Raw genomic sequence first — 16,213 nt, 5'->3', positions numbered from 1 at the left:
AGATGAGAAGAGAAACTTTTTTCCCATCGTGAACGGAACAAATGTCAATTCCACCACACCTCAATATACAGCTTCTTTCAAAATGAAATAAATGATGGCAGTCAAACATTGTGTAAGATCATTTTTTGTATCTAGTTTAACCAGTCTTTCCACAATATATACATTGGTCAATGAAATAAATTAATTGTTTGCTGAATTGTTCACCTGTCACACTCCTAAAATGTAAAATTAATTTGGTTAAGAGTTTATTAGAAAGCAAATAAACTGAATTTGTATATTAAATAGAGCATTAACTTCTTCATTGTGAATACACTTTTAATGTGTGATGAGAACTTTTTAAATATTTTTTAATAATGTGTGTGGTGATGGAAATGACATTTCAACAGTTTATTGTGAAAAATTTAATTGATACTAGTCTTTCATATATATATATATATATAAAACAATCTTATTTACCTGAATTATGTTTGGTTTTTTTAAAACATCTTTGAAGGTACAACATGTTTGGAAACTCCCTCCATCTTGAACATGTTCTCAGATGGCACTATTCATTTTCATAGAAACCACCGAAATAATCTTTCACAGAAACGTTTTAAAGTGGCATTACAGTGTTGTGGTGGAAATGACACTGATACTGTGCGACAGCTATATTTTGTATGAAAAATAATATTCATAATAGTCTCTCATTAATAACTATAAAATATTTAAATGATTTCACTAGTGATTAAGATGCATGAGTTGATAGCAGATAAATATTATTTTAAAATGTTATTTTCATTGTTGGAAGTTTAACTCTGGGTGTGCGTCAAGATGCAAACAGTGATTGACACCTAAAAGTAGGTTGAATAATATGGAAAATATATAATAGAAAGGTAGTAAAAAAATGTAAAGTACAACATGATAGCATGGATCTGCCTTGTATCACCGGTTTAGCCTGGTGGTGGTGGTTTAATTATACCTGCCAACAGTCTGGGAGTTTTCCGACCCATCTTCCTGCCAATTATTGAAAATTTTTGGCCAAATTTGTATGAGAAACACAGGAGAAACCATTTTGACAGCAAAAAAAAAAAAAAAAAAAAAGTATTTTTTTATTAAACTTTTTTTTTTTTTTTTTTTTATTTCAAAAATCTGTGAAAGTATGAAGTTAAAATCTTATATTGTTGTGATTATTGTTGAGCCAGTTACTGAGCTACTATTTAAACTGAATAGAAATTAAATTAACGTGTTACTAACCCCGTGTTACAACTTGCACTGCAGGTGGTGTTAATAATATTTTTTTTTTACTCCTGGCTCTTTTGGCAATACTGCACAGAAACCACTGGTCCAGCAATCATAATTCCAGTGCTCATTTGTAGGAGAGGCTTGTGTGTTCTTGGAAAAAAAAAAATGGTTTGTCTAAGTCTATTACTTTGTTCATTATTTGACCAAAACCAGTGTTGCTTTGTGTCCTGCTCTCCCCTAGATATACACATGATAAGGATGTGAATGATTTGCTGATCAAATATATAGATTATTCAGCCTATAAGGAAAGTATCATTGTAATATATATCCTTTTTAAATTGTAATGGAAAACAAGTTTTGGTAAATACTTTTTACCACACACCATTTGAATTTGGCCAATCTGCTCAATTCATGCAACTTGGACTACAAACTATATATATATATATATATATATATATATATATATATATATATATATATATATATATATATATATATAGTTTGTTTTTTTAAGAAAACGCATGAAATTAGATTTATTGATTTATTAGTAGCCAATCATTACAACCCTTTGCAACCAAAAGTGTCAGATTCTGCCCCTTTTTTAAATGATCATTTGCTCATTGGAGAGAAAAAAAAAACTGAAAAAAAAGACATTGACATAAATAGACCTGGCATGTATGAAATCTTTCATTCATTTTCATTCTGCCTAGTCCCTGATTAACAGAGGTCGCTATAAGCGGAATGAGCGTCAACTACATATGTCTTCCAGCCACAACCCAGTACTGGAAAACATGCATGGATGCCATTTTATAAGCTAATATTTTTAATTTATTTAACTGTTTAGTGACCATTACACATTATAACAAAGAAATTTTAACAGTACAAACATTTGTTTATAATTTTACTCTACAGCTCTATTTTAGCAGTCTTTTTTTCCATCTCTCAATTCCAGTGTTTATTTCTATAATTCCTTTCATAATTGTTTTTGCTTTAAAATCTCAGAGTTGTTTTAGTATGCTGCCGGCGTATGTAAAAATAATACATAGTAGATAATGCTGCTGATAATGGCCTGTTTGCCTTGCAGGAGATGAACAGAGCTTTTAAGTCACTGAACTCTGATCACTCTCCGGCCTTCGCTCCTCCATCACTGTGTGTGTGTGTGTGTGTGTGTGTGTGTGTGTGTGTGTGTGTGTGTGTGTGTGTGTGTGTGTGTGTGTGTGTGTGTGTGAGAGAGAGAGGGAGTGATAAAGTATCGTCCGTGTTGTGCAGCGATTCATTTGAATGAAGATTAGGTCATCCTGTTGGGCGGGAAAGATCATTAGGGACAGGTGCGCGTGCAGCCAAACAGATTACTACAGCGCCTTTCTGAAATGAACTTTCTATTGATTGCTGGGCTTTTTTAGGGGGCAGGAGAGCAGAGGAGAGGAGAGGTGAGCCTTGTTTTTCTCTCGTCTCGACTGAGCACAGATGCTTCCGTGCTGGGAAGATAATTTGCTGCATGGAGGGCCGCTTTCCTCTCATCGACACGCGCCTCATGCCCGCTCTTCATTCCGTTCGCATTACGACTGCCATTTACTCAGGGATGAATTAGAAAGTGACATCAAATGAGAAATACCAGGAGGGCTAAAGGAGAACGCTCGTGTGGCACTAATAAAAATGGGACATAATCTTGTATTCCCAGTGTTTTCCGGAGATCAAGTTGCTTTATTTTAGAGCTGTCGAATGATTAATTCTTTACACGATAAATGTTTGTTTTTACATAATATAGGCTATACATGTGTAACATCTCATATGTAAAAACACACCACATAAACAAGGAAATACTATTTACAGTGGGTATAATATGGAAAGTATTCAGCCCCCCTTAACCTTTTCACTCTTTGATAAAGTAAATGAATATCTTGTTGAATTTATTTTCTAATCATTTAAGTTAATTTTTCCTCATTAATGTGCACCCAGCTCCCCATATTGACAGAAGAACCCAGAACTGTTAACATCTTTGCAGATTTATTTAAAAAGAAAAAATGAAGTATCACATGGTCCTAAATATTCAGACCCTCTGCTCTATGTAGAAGAAGCTTCCTTTTGATTTAATATGCAACAAGTTTTTCACACCTGTATTTGGGGATCCTCTACCATTCCTTCTTGCAGATCCTCTCCAGTTCTGTCAGGCTTTATGGTAAACGTTAGTGGACAGCCATTTTTAGGGCTCTCCTAAGATGCTCAATTGGGTTTAAGTCGTTTAAGTGGAAAGTATTCAGGCCCACTTCAATTTTTCACTCTTTGTTATATTGCAGCTATTTGGTAAAGTCATTTAAGTTCATTTTTCCACATTAATGTACACACAGCAGCACCCCATATTAATGATGAGATCAAGATCGAACTTTCTGGTCTAAGTTCTAAGCGGCATGTGTGGAGAAAACCAGGCACCCCCCCCCCCTGTGTCCCGGACTTTTAATAACAAAAGTTTTCAGGTAAACTGTTGGGGTGTTTTTCAGCTACAGAAATGGAATGAGGGAAAGATGGATGCGGCCAAGTACAAGGATATCCTGGATGAAAACCTTCAGAGTGCTCAGGACCTTAGACTGGGCTAGGCCGAAGGGTTACCTTCCAACAAGACAATGACCCTAAGCACACAGCTAAAATAATGGAGTGACTTAACAACTCCATGACTGTTCTTGTAAGGCCCAGCCAGAGTCCTGACTTAATCCCAATTGAGCACCTCTAGAGACCTAGACATGGCTGTTTATCAACGTTTACCATCCAACCTGACAGAACTGGAAAGGATCTCCTAGGAGGACTGGCAGAGGATCTCCAAATCCAGGTGTGGAAAACTTGGATCTTTCCCGAAAGGACTCATGGCTGTATCAAAAGGGTGCTTCTGCTAATTAAAAGCAATAAAAAGACATTTCCTAAGATATGCATTTTAGTCTGGAGTGAAAGTTTTGGTCACAAGATTTTAAACTTCTCATGGGGGTAAAGTGATGCAGCTGTTCAAATAAATTTGTGAGTGATTGACTGAAGAGATTTAAAGAATAATAATAGTATTTTAAAATGTATTCTAAACTGAACAGGCAGCCTGCGGAGTGACTTTAGGTACGGAGTGACGTGGTTTATTTTTTTAAATGTAATACTTAATTGAAGATGAGCAACTGGAGTTTTGGAGATGCCATAATTTGAAGAGTTGCAGTGTTTTTTTTTTATGACCTTGGGGAAAAAAATAATGGAAATAAGCCAAAACAAAGACAAAAATAGGATGCGAGCGATGAGCTGTCAAAGTTGATCTTGACAGAGAATTGTCAGAATGATGGTGAATAATTTTTCCATAGTGCTTTTCCAAATACGGGACCTTACAGACCCCTTGTACGTGCCCCTGTCAGAGCCGGTTAGCGTCTCTCCAAATATGATAAGAACGAATACAGACAGCAGCCAAACCAACCTCCCCAAACAACACGCAAACACACTCTCAGAGCATACGACTGCAAAGCTATGAAGATTTCAGATCAGTCATGTCACTGACTCGCAATTCTTGTAATAACGGTGTCAAAAGCTAGTAAATTAAACCAATTTGTGTCACAGGCTTCAGTAACCACAATCCCCAGATTTAGCCATTTGTTTTGGTCTCGGCTCACACTTGCTTAAAAAAAAAAAAACGGTTTCTTCGTGTAATAAGTGTGAGAACAAGCCAATACCATTACATTACTGCTCTCTGGATGTGTGGGCTTCAAACAGGCACAAAGAGACGAGTAGATTAAGGCCTACATTTGGAGCGGAAATTGGCTCTCTCTAATTTCCCACTGACTGATAATTGAAAATGATGCTAAGGTGATAGATTCACACACATACACACACTTTGACCCAATCCAAAATCAATTCCTTACCCATACCCATTTTCGCACATTACCTTGAAGGGATAGGAGTGTCCCAATTCTCTTTTGTTTGGAGATGTAGGGGTAAGGGGAAGGACCACATAGTCCTTCTAACGAAGACTTTTCAGGACCACACTACAAATGAAGCGATACATCAACCTGATCTCTTGAGGAAACCAAACTATTTTACGTTGTGTCAATTTAGAGGCTAATTCTTAGGAATTCATACGAGTTCAGTCATATGAAAATGTATGATTTATATATATATATTTTTTTCTTCTTTTTTTTTTCTTTGTTTTAAAATATTTTTCAAATGATGTTTTACCGAGCGAGGAAATTTTCACAGTATGTCTGATAATGTTTTTTTCTTCTGGAGAAAGTCTTATTCGTTTTATTTTGGCTAGAATAAAAGCAGTTATTAATTTTTTAAACACTATTTTAGGGACAAAATTATTAGACCCTTTAAGCTATATTTTTTCTCAATAGTCTACAAAACAAACCATCATTATACAATAACTTGCCTAATTACCCCAACCTGTCTAGTTCACCTAATTAACCAAGTTAAACCTTTAAATGACACTTTAAGCTGTATAGAAGTGTCTTAAAAAATATCCAATCAAATATTATTTACTGTCATCTTGGCAAAGATAAAGTAAATCAGTTATTAGAAATGACTTATTAAAACTATTATGTTTAGAAATGAGTTGAAAAAAATCTGCTCTGTTGAACAGAAATTGGGGAAAAAATAAACAAGCTGTCTAATAATTCAAGGGGGCTAATAATTCTGACTTCAACTGTGTGTGTATATATACATATATATATATATATATATATATATATATATATATATATATATATATATATATATATATATATATATATATATATATATATATATATATATATTTGGACTCATTTGTACCAGTTGAGCACACAGCCTACTTGAGTATTGTTGCTGACTGTGTCCATCCTTTTATGACTACAGTGTACTCATCTTCTGATGGCCACTTCCAGCAGGAATCACACAGCACAAGGATCAACCACTGATGCTTCACAGTTTCATCTTTGAGTATAGAAAACAACACTAACTTTCCCCTCACACTTCCAATAATATCCAGCTGAGCATAGCGTCTTCATGACTTGACTCAACCGGGATCTGCTGAAGTGTTTGTGGGCGTATTTTTCCCAAGCTTGCACTCGCACCAATTGGGCGGGGCTTAAGTTTCATATTGACGTCACGCCAAAACGGCTTAAGACTCCTTATCAAGACGATTCATTTGAAGCACTATGTGTCGACTCTTATAAATGAATCAATAGTTTTAAACATGGTGCACTTTCAGATTTAAGCTTTAGCTGGATATTTCACTTCACTTAAAGGGTGTGTTACATGGAAGGTCATTTTCATAAACCCATAATAGGGGCTCTTTAAAACTAGTATGTTGAGAAAAAAAAAATCTGCGTAAATTCTGGAAAAATATTAAAGGAATTTATACATAACAGGAGGGTTAATAAATCTGACTTTAACTGTATATAACTTAATTGATCTTTACAATGATAGAACGCTTTCTACCACACTGTTTACAGTATTCAATAAACAGCGAGATTTTTGAGCACAGACTGTGTTTACCTGTGTGCGCATGCAGCTCATGTCTGTGTTTATATCCAGAGCTGTAATCTCAGTCCTGCGAAGCCTCCACAGATGCTGTTAGGATGTGTAGCAGAGGCTCATATCCAGCAGTGAATATTACCTTCTCCACCTCAGCCCTGGGGTGTTCACTACCCTGCAATCCAAACACCTGCACTGACAGACAGCAAACCCTCTCTGGCCACTATTACACGAGGCAAGTATGCAGATGAAATACAAATCATGTTGCAATGTTTATTGGCCGATTTTGGATCAATTTAAATTACTTGCTTATTTGATGTAACCAGAAAAATTTCATGTAACAAACCATTTACTAATCTATTGAATGGAGTTACTAAGGATAATGCAAGGTCTGTTGACAATATTCCTGTTATTTCTCAGGGTAAAATGATTAAATATGAGACAAAACAATTGAACTGCATAAAAATATGGTTTGCCAGAGAACAAAATAATTACAATTACTATATTATTAATGCAAAAAAAAAAATAAATAAAAAAAAAAAAATATATATATATATATATATTGTTTGGCATAAACCTCCTGATTTTCAAGGGCAAAATAATAATTATTTATTCATTCATTCATTTTCTTTTTGGCTTCGTACCTTTATTAATCTGGGGTCACCACAGCGGAATGAACCGCCAACTTATCCAGCATATATTTTACGCAGCGGATGCCCTTCCAGCTGCAACCCATCTCTGGGAAACATCCATACACACCCATTCACACACACACACACACACACACACACACACACACACACACACACACACACACACACACACTATGGTTAATATCAGCATACTCAATTCACCTGTACCGCATGTCTTTGGACTTCTGGGGGAAATCGGAGCACCCGGAGGAAACCCACGCCAACACGGGAAGAGCATGCAAACTCCACACAGAAATGCCAACTGATCCAGCCGAGGCTCGAACCAGCGACCTTCTTGCTGTGAGGCGAACGTGCCACCCCACTGTGCCACCGCATCACCAATATTAAGTGAAGATTATTTATAAACAAATTTCGAGAGGATCACGTGCTTATGATCGTTCATAGCTGTTCCAACTTTAGCTAATAAGTAAATATCCTATCAGACCATCTTTAACTCACTATAAATAACAAGACTTTTCTCATCTGAATATCTTCGCCCCACCCAACCCTACTTTCCCTCCTTTCAAACGGGCGACACAGTGGCCAGCGATTAGCGCTGTTGCCTCACAGCAAGAATGCCCCTGGTTTAATTCCCTTCCAAACCAGGCGACATTTCTGTGCAGAGTTTTGGTCGTTCTCCCCGTGCTCGTGTGGGTTTTCCCCGGGTCCTCCGGTTTCCTCCCACGGTTCAAAAACAAGCACCCTAAACAATTAATCCAAAATATTTTAGCCAAGCTCTGAGTACACCTTCTCAGCATCCATATCCCACACTTAGCTACAATAAGCAGGAGGGGGAGTCATTGAGATCTACCTGAGCTCAAACTACCCTCTCGCCTTGCAAAGGGAGGCAACTCAGGGCTCTCTCCCGGGACAGCATGCCAAACAAGCTTTATTATCAATTATCAGCTAAGTGTGAACTCTTGAATTATAATTATAACAATGTCCAAATTTATAAGACAATCAAAACAGTATATTATTAATATTAATTATTATTATGGTATAATAATATTATTAATAATAATAATAATTATATATATATATATATATATACATACAAACAAAAACAACTTCAAAACAAGTGAGCAATTTAATTCAAGTTTGTATCAGAAAAATATGCATGTATGTAGTTTTGGCCTTTAACTATCTCTGTTTTCAGTTTCATCACTGTAACTATTAAAAAAAAAAGTTGAATATGGGTTCCACAAGGAAAATTTAATACTCATTCTATGAAGCATATCCTGCAGAGCACTCAATGAGAGGCTTTAATCAAAATTTGTCAAATTAATGTCAAATTAAAACTTTTAGCAATGTTAAAATTAATGCTGAAGACATCAATCATTTCAATGTTCTTTCTTTCTTTTTTAAATATCAGAAGTTAATTGTGATTGACATTGATTTCATTGTCGTTGTTCAATTCAATTTGTTTATTGTCATGTGCAACACGTTTCCCTGTACAATGAAATTCTTACTTTGCTGTCCACAGTGAAGTCATACACATAACATACACATCATACACAACCTACACATAAATACACACATTTCATAGTTATACTTCTGTACATATATATATATATATATATATATATATATATATATATATATATATAAACGATACATAATACTGGTTGTGGAGTAATGTAAACACATGTAAACAATGTATAGTAGTTCTTAAAATTGTGCTTATTATGCAAAATGCGCCTCATGAACAACACATGTACAGCATTTATTAATCATAATTGAACATTTACTAATGCATTATTAACATCCAAGTCCATGCTTGTTAACATTAGTTAATGCACCATGAGTTAACAAACTAACAGTGAACTGCTGTATTTTCATTAACTAACGTTTACTAGCATAAACAAATACAGTAGTAGATGTATTGTTCATTGTTTGTTCATGTTAGTAAATGCATTTATTAACATTAACTAATGAACCTAATTGTAAAGTGTGAGCGTTTGGGTTTACTGTAGGAGTCTAAGTTTCAGTGTATGTTAATTTTGTATACCGCATATCCTCATATTAATTGTGGTAAATTTACCTTATTTTTCAATGCGAAAGTGTGCTCGTTTTTACGATTTAGAAATTACGGTTCAGTTGCCTATTGGAGAAATGACTAAGAATAATAAACAGTAGAAAACGATCAATCTATTTGCTCTACAAACAAGTTTGTTAATGACGTACATATAAAATAGAACAATATAATATGTAAATATCAGTTTGCAACACCAAGCATTATAATGCACTGTGTTTAATGTTTAAAATCAATGGAAGTGAATGAGACCGGAAGTCGAGTCAAAAAGTTTCTAATGGCTGCGCCCACTCACAGCCTACATGAAGAATAAGGTCAATATAGCATAGTATAGTCTAGTCTAGTATAGCGTAGTGTAGTATAGTGTAGTATCGTATAGTATCGTATAGTACAGTATAATATAGTATTATAAGCAAAATGTAAGATGAAACAACAATAGGCTACTGGAAAACAAAATGTTTACTTTGACTTTAATCAGGTTATCAAAAGGCATCACCTTGCTAAAAAACAGCTTAAACCAGCCTGTGCTGGTCAGCTGGTTTTAGCTGGTTGACCAGCCTGGTTTTAGAGGGTTTTGGCCATTTCGAGCCTGGTTTCAGACATTGGCCTGGTCAGGGTGGAAAATGACCAGCTAAAACCAGCTTAACCAGCCTGGTTAATGATGGACATAGCCGGTTTTGGCTGGGTCCCCAGCCTGGCTAGACTGATTAAGCTGGTTTTAGCTGGTTATTTTCCAGCCTGATCAGCTGCAAACCAGGCTGGAAATGGCAAAAAAAGGGCAATGTGCCTCTAAAAACCAGGCTGGTCAACCAGCTTAGACCAGCTAAGCAATTTTTTTTTCCCGCAGAGCTTCTTAAAATATGCCTTCATTAAAATATTGTGGCTAAAAGTAAGAACATTAAAGAACACTTAGTTGGAGAGATTTCAGGATTAAACCATGTCTCTCCAGCAGGTGTCAGTGCAGGCTTTGTGAATGGCTGTTGGCCGGACTCCCTCAAGATTGAACCTCAGGTGAAAACACCTCAGTGGGCTAAAGAGAGCCTGTCTGCTTCATCGCTCTGGTCCACCCTGTCATTTCAGATCTGTGCAATGGTGAGAAGACAGACCAAAGAAAAAGAGGAATACAGTCTGGTACACTGATGGATGAGTGTATTATCTGTAGTGATTTTGCTCCTATTTTTAACCGAGAACAAAAATGGGGGAAAAAAATAGGAAGAATTTTGTGGAGTCACACGTTGCTGTCACTCATAAAAACACTGGTTTGTGCTTTATTACTATAGTAATAATCGAAAAAACAAATCATTATAGCCATTGTGAAGTTTTGTATTTAAAATCAGAATTGTGAACTTGGGAAACCTTAATACCTTTTTGTAGGCGCTCAAACGCTTCATCTGTATATGACCCAAAATCTAAGCTTAAGTGTACTAAAGATACAACTCTTTACCATATTTACCATTTGAAGATACTTATTATTATTTTAAAGGAACACAATTTTTAATTTAATTTTCATTTAACACATTATCTCGAGTTAAACAGTTAAGATTTAACAATTTTGAACCCATTCTGCTGATCTCTGGGTTTTTTGGGAGCACTTTTAGCTTAGCTTTAGCTTACCATAGATCATTGAATTGGATTAGACCATACCTGCCAACACTCCCGTTTTTCCAGGAAGTCTCCTGTATTTCCATCTCCCGCCAACCTCCCATTTTGTTATTTCTCTCTGAAAATCTCATAATTTTACCCCGCCTCTGAGTGACCAGATGGACGCCACTCCCCGCCTTAAATTTGCCAAAAGGCATCTGAAAGACTCTCAGACCAAAAGAAACTAAATTCTCTGGTCTGATGAGACTAAAATTGAACTGTTTGGAGTGAATGCCAGGTGTTACGTTTGGAGTAAACCGGGCACCGCTAATCACCAGGCTAATACCATCCCTACAGTGAAGCATGGTGGTGGCAGCATCATGCTGTGGGGATGTTTTTCAGCAGCAGGAACTGGAAGACCAGTCAGGATAGAGGGAAAGATGAATGCAGCAATGTGCAGAGACATCCTGAATGAAAACCTGCTTCAGAGTGCTCTTGACCTCAGACTGGGGCAATGGTTTATCTTCCAGCAGGACATTGACCCAAAGCACACCGTTAAAATATCAATGGAGCGGCTTCACAACAACTCTGTGAATGTCCTTTAGTGGCCCAGCCAGAGCCTAGAGCTAAATCCTATTGAACATCTCTGAAGAGATCTGAAAATGGCTGTACACCTAGCTTCCCATCAAACCTGATAGTGCTTGAGAGCTACTGCAAAGAGGAATGAGCAAAAATTCCCAAAGACAGGTGTGCAAAGCTTGTGGCATCATATTTAAAAAGACTTGAGGCTGTAATTGCTGCCAAAGGTGCATCAACAAAGTATTAAGCAATGGCTGTGGAAATTGACGTACATCGGATTTTTCAGGTTTTTTATTTTTAATAAATTTGCAACAATTAAAAAATGTATATTTTTTTCACATTGTTATTATGGGGTATTGGGTGTAGAATTTTGAGGAAATAAATGAATTTAATCTATTTTGGAATTAAGCTGTAACATAAAAAAGTGGATAAAGTGAAGCGCTATGAATACTTTCCAGATGCACTATAATATATAGCTTCCACTAGACAAATATTGTAGTAGTTCCTAGAACTAAATATGGAGGTACTAATTTTTTGGTGTGTTCTTACTACAAGATCAATTACAGGGACCCATTTTAGTGGGACTAAAGGGGCTTTTACAAAGGTAAGTTAATATAACTTAATCATAGGAGCTAGTCACCAAGCCGGGTTCCCATACAATACAAAACAAAACCAAAACAGTTTAAATTGATACAAATGCTATAAGAACAAAATTTCTCCGGGAACTGCTTGGTGGCTAGTTCCTGTAATTGAGTTCCTGTTACTACCTGGTGTGAAAGCCACTGTCAATACCTTTTGAAAAGATACCACCATAGTGACAGATTTGTACCCTATGCAGTGTTTATAACTGCTGCTAATTGTTGTGAATGTGATGCCACAGTACCGACATTTTAGTTCTTTTAACTTTTACCACATTTTCCCGGAGTCTGTCTGATGTTTGTTTGCACCTCGCTAAATAGCCGTTCCCCACAGTGGCCCAGTCATTTTCTCATTTATTAAAAATAGACATGTTTTCCTCTCTTCCATTCTGCCTTTTTTGTGTTAGCTTCTCCTTCCTTGGGAAATTAAAATGTGGATCAAAGGTCGACTCCGTAATCCAGGGGAGACTTGTAGGAAGTGCCACTTGGCAGGAGTTAATTAGGAGACCACCTCTGGGGTACAGTTACTAATACCACCCAGCAATGTAATAACAGGCAGGAAATTCATTTGTACTCTCTTCCTGTCACAGTTTCCCAACAAGAGACAAAGAGCTGTCTTTTGCTTTCTCACAAGGGTTCAATTTATTCTTAAATAGCATTTCAAAAGTTGTCTGTAAATATCCAGATATCTCCTAGCGGACGCTTTGTTTGATTTTGCTAAAGAGGATATAGAGATGGCAGATGGTACACGCGTCTAGTTCTCCTTGGAAGATTGACAAGAAGAGAGAGAGAGAAAAAGAGAAAACGAGAAAAGCATGAATGGAGACAGTTTGGAGTTTAAACCCAATTATCACGCTAGAAGAAAACCAAAGAGATCACAAATTTTTACAAAATTGGCCCTGTTTACTTTCTTAATATGCTTTCTTTTATTGTAATTGATTAATCAGTGCAATTAATATAAGATGCCAAACGTTTGCCTTCATAATATATGTAAGGTAATTATGAGACTCAAGTTCAGAAGACAAACATAGGTTCAGAAGTTTTTTATTTACAATTCACAATTAATCTCAATCACAATCATCTGTATATGACCCAAAAAGTAGTCTAAAGTGTACTAAAGATACAACTCTTTGCCATATTTACTACTTGAAGATACATATTAGTATTTTAAAGGAACACAATTTTTATTTTATTTTCATTTAACAAATCATCTAGAGTTAAACAGTTAAGGTTTAACAATTTTGAACCCATTCTGCTGATCTCTAGGTTTGGTGGGAGCACTTTTAACTTAGCTTAGCTTAGCATAGATCATTGAATTGGATTAGACCATACCTGCCAACACTCCAGTTTTTCCAGGGAGTCTCCAGTATTTCCATCTCCTGCCTACCCCCCGTTTTGTTATTTCTCTCTGAAAATCTCATAATTTTACCCCGCCCCTGGACCTCAGCTCTTTGGTACTTTCTGTAACACCCTCAGTTTGCCAACTTTGGTATATCTGGTCGCAACGACCACCTGAAACGTGGTCCATAGTACAGCTCCTAACACCACAGTACTGTTCCTAACCCAGTTCTCAACTATATTATTCAGACAAACACAACCCGCAGATATTGATTAGACCAATAAAACTTCCACAAATGTCAATATTTTACCTTTTTAAACCTTAAATCTTTTGTAGTTACATTGTGTACTAAGAACGAAGGAAAATGAAAAGGTGCTATTCATATGTCATGTCAATATGGCAAAGAACTACTTTCCTTGTTCAGAGTTCAGAAGACAAACGTAGGTTCAGGAGTTTTTTATTTACATTTCACAATTATTCTGGGTTATGAATGATGTTGTTTCACATCATACATGACCAAAACCTTGTGTAAAACTCCTTATATGTACATTTAGCAGTGTCAGATTGACCTGCTTCACCTTGACTCATGCATTTCTCTTACTATTTGACATTTTCACTACAAATGCTGAAATGACTTGTGTTTTTCATTTCAGATTCTTCAAATCATGTGAATAAGAGGCACACTATTGGCTGCTGGTTGCTAAGCATCTAGCAGTAATATTCTAACAGGGTTAACACTGCAAAAGTGAGTAAAAATGTGAAACGTTGCTTTACTCTGTGTTAAAAGCAGGATTAAGAACAGCCAGTGATTTTTTTGTGCTAAATTGTTGAGATATATTAAAGACAGGGTATTTGTTTAAAACACACATGTTTTTTGTTATGCTGGTTGAAAATCTCTTCACATTTTGGTCTGAGGTTTGCATATGTGCATTTATGGGTTAATGCAATGTGGGTTTTATTTATTGTGTATGACCATACACCAAAAGCGCTTCACAGCCATGAGGGGGGTCTCTCCACACAACCACCAGTGTGCAGCATCCATTTGGAAAATGCGGCGGCAGCCACAGGACAATGGATTCAGTGCATTTACCACACACCAGCTATAGGGAGAGTAAAAATACAGTGATAGAGCCAATTCTGTGGATGAGAATGATTAGGAGGCCATGATTAGTAAGGGCCAATGGAGGGAATTTGGCCAGGACACCGAGGTTACACCCTCACTCTAGAGAAATGCCAAGGGATTTTTAATGACCACAAAGAGTCAGGTCCTTGGTTTGGCATCTCATCTGAAAGATATCGCTCACTAACAGTATAGTGTGCCATTCACTTTACTGGGGCATTAGGACTCACACAGACCACAGGTTGAGTGCTTAACACACACCAGCTGTAGGGGGAGTGGAGAGACAGTGATAGAGCCATTTCTGTGGATGGGGATGATTGGGAGGCCATGATCGGTAAAAGCCAATGAAGGGAATTTGGCCAGGACACCGGGGTTACACCTCTACACTTTACAAAAAGTGCCTTGGGATTTTTAATGACCACAGGGAGTCAGGACCTCGGTTTGAAGTCTCATTCAAAAGTTGGCGCTCACTGACAGTAAAGTTTCCGCTTAGGACTCACACATCCCTCTACTAGCCTAACTAACTCCACTTCCAACAGCAACCTAGTTTTTCCATGTGGTCTCCCATCCAGGTACTGAGCTGGCTCAGCAATGCTTAGCTTCAGTCAGTAACCGGTCTTGGGCTGCAGGGTGATATGGCTGTGGCTTACGTTTCCAGGTTTTCACAACAAAACTAGCCCAATAGCCTCAAAATAGCCCACTGCCAATCAAAACTGTTAACAGTATGCATTATAGTTTCTTCTTTGTAAATAGAACTTAAACTGACAGCACAGCTGGCACGGTGTTTCATATATGCCCATCATGTGCCGTCCAGTTAAAAACTTAATGGAAGAACTGTGTTGGAAGTGAACCCTAAACTTATGAAATCAATTTTAAATGAAAGATATTAAAAAAATATTAAATAAACGTGAAAAATACTCATTCAATTTTCAATCGACAGACTTTATTTTGGCAGATTACATAGTTTTGCATTTATTATTCAGCAACAAACCTTGAGAGACCTGCCAATATGTTACCACAGAAATAAAAACAGCCGTACACACGGTCTCTCCTCTAGTGCCCCTGTGCCTCACAAAAGTGTACGTACTCTGTTTCATCATCCTAGCACCTTTCCTAGTTTTAAATCATTGGTGGAATATAAATCTGGTAAAGTAAAATATTTCATCATGTCAAACCCTTAACCCGCGGAAAAAAAAACAAACAAAACAAAAAAATCCCATGGCAAGTGTTAAATGTAGTCTAAATCCATGGGAAAACCACAATCTTGGCAACTCTGCGCTCTTGTGCTTTGGACGAGTTATGGATTATTGAGAGAGGACAGGATCTTTAGATCTACCTTAGCTACTTTAGTCTCGGAAATCAGCTCGACATTTCAAAGGTAGAGTTTACCCAAAGTTGACAATTTTCTTTTCCTCAAGTGGTTCCATACCTTATGAGTTTCCTCATTTTAAAAATATTTAAAACAAATGTTAGAAACCTGCAACCACTGACACCTATAGTAGGAAAAACAATTACTCTGGACATCAGTGGTTACAG

The 16,213-nt window shown here is 36.7% G+C and overlaps 1 protein-coding gene across 6 annotated transcripts in view; it reads left to right on the top strand.

Annotated features, from left to right (window-relative positions):
• Positions 1-16,213, top strand: part of ccdc88aa (coiled-coil domain containing 88Aa) — a 177,440-nt gene that overhangs the window by 115,842 nt on the left and 45,385 nt on the right. The window lies entirely within an intron of this gene.

The sequence above is a fragment of the Danio rerio genome, chromosome 6 (genome assembly GCF_049306965.1).
Source record: "Danio rerio strain Tuebingen ecotype United States chromosome 6, GRCz12tu, whole genome shotgun sequence".
Taxonomy (NCBI): Eukaryota; Metazoa; Chordata; class Actinopteri; order Cypriniformes; family Danionidae; genus Danio; species Danio rerio.
The sequence above is the reverse complement of the archived record's forward strand: the minus strand, read 5'-3'. Positions and strand labels throughout refer to the sequence as shown.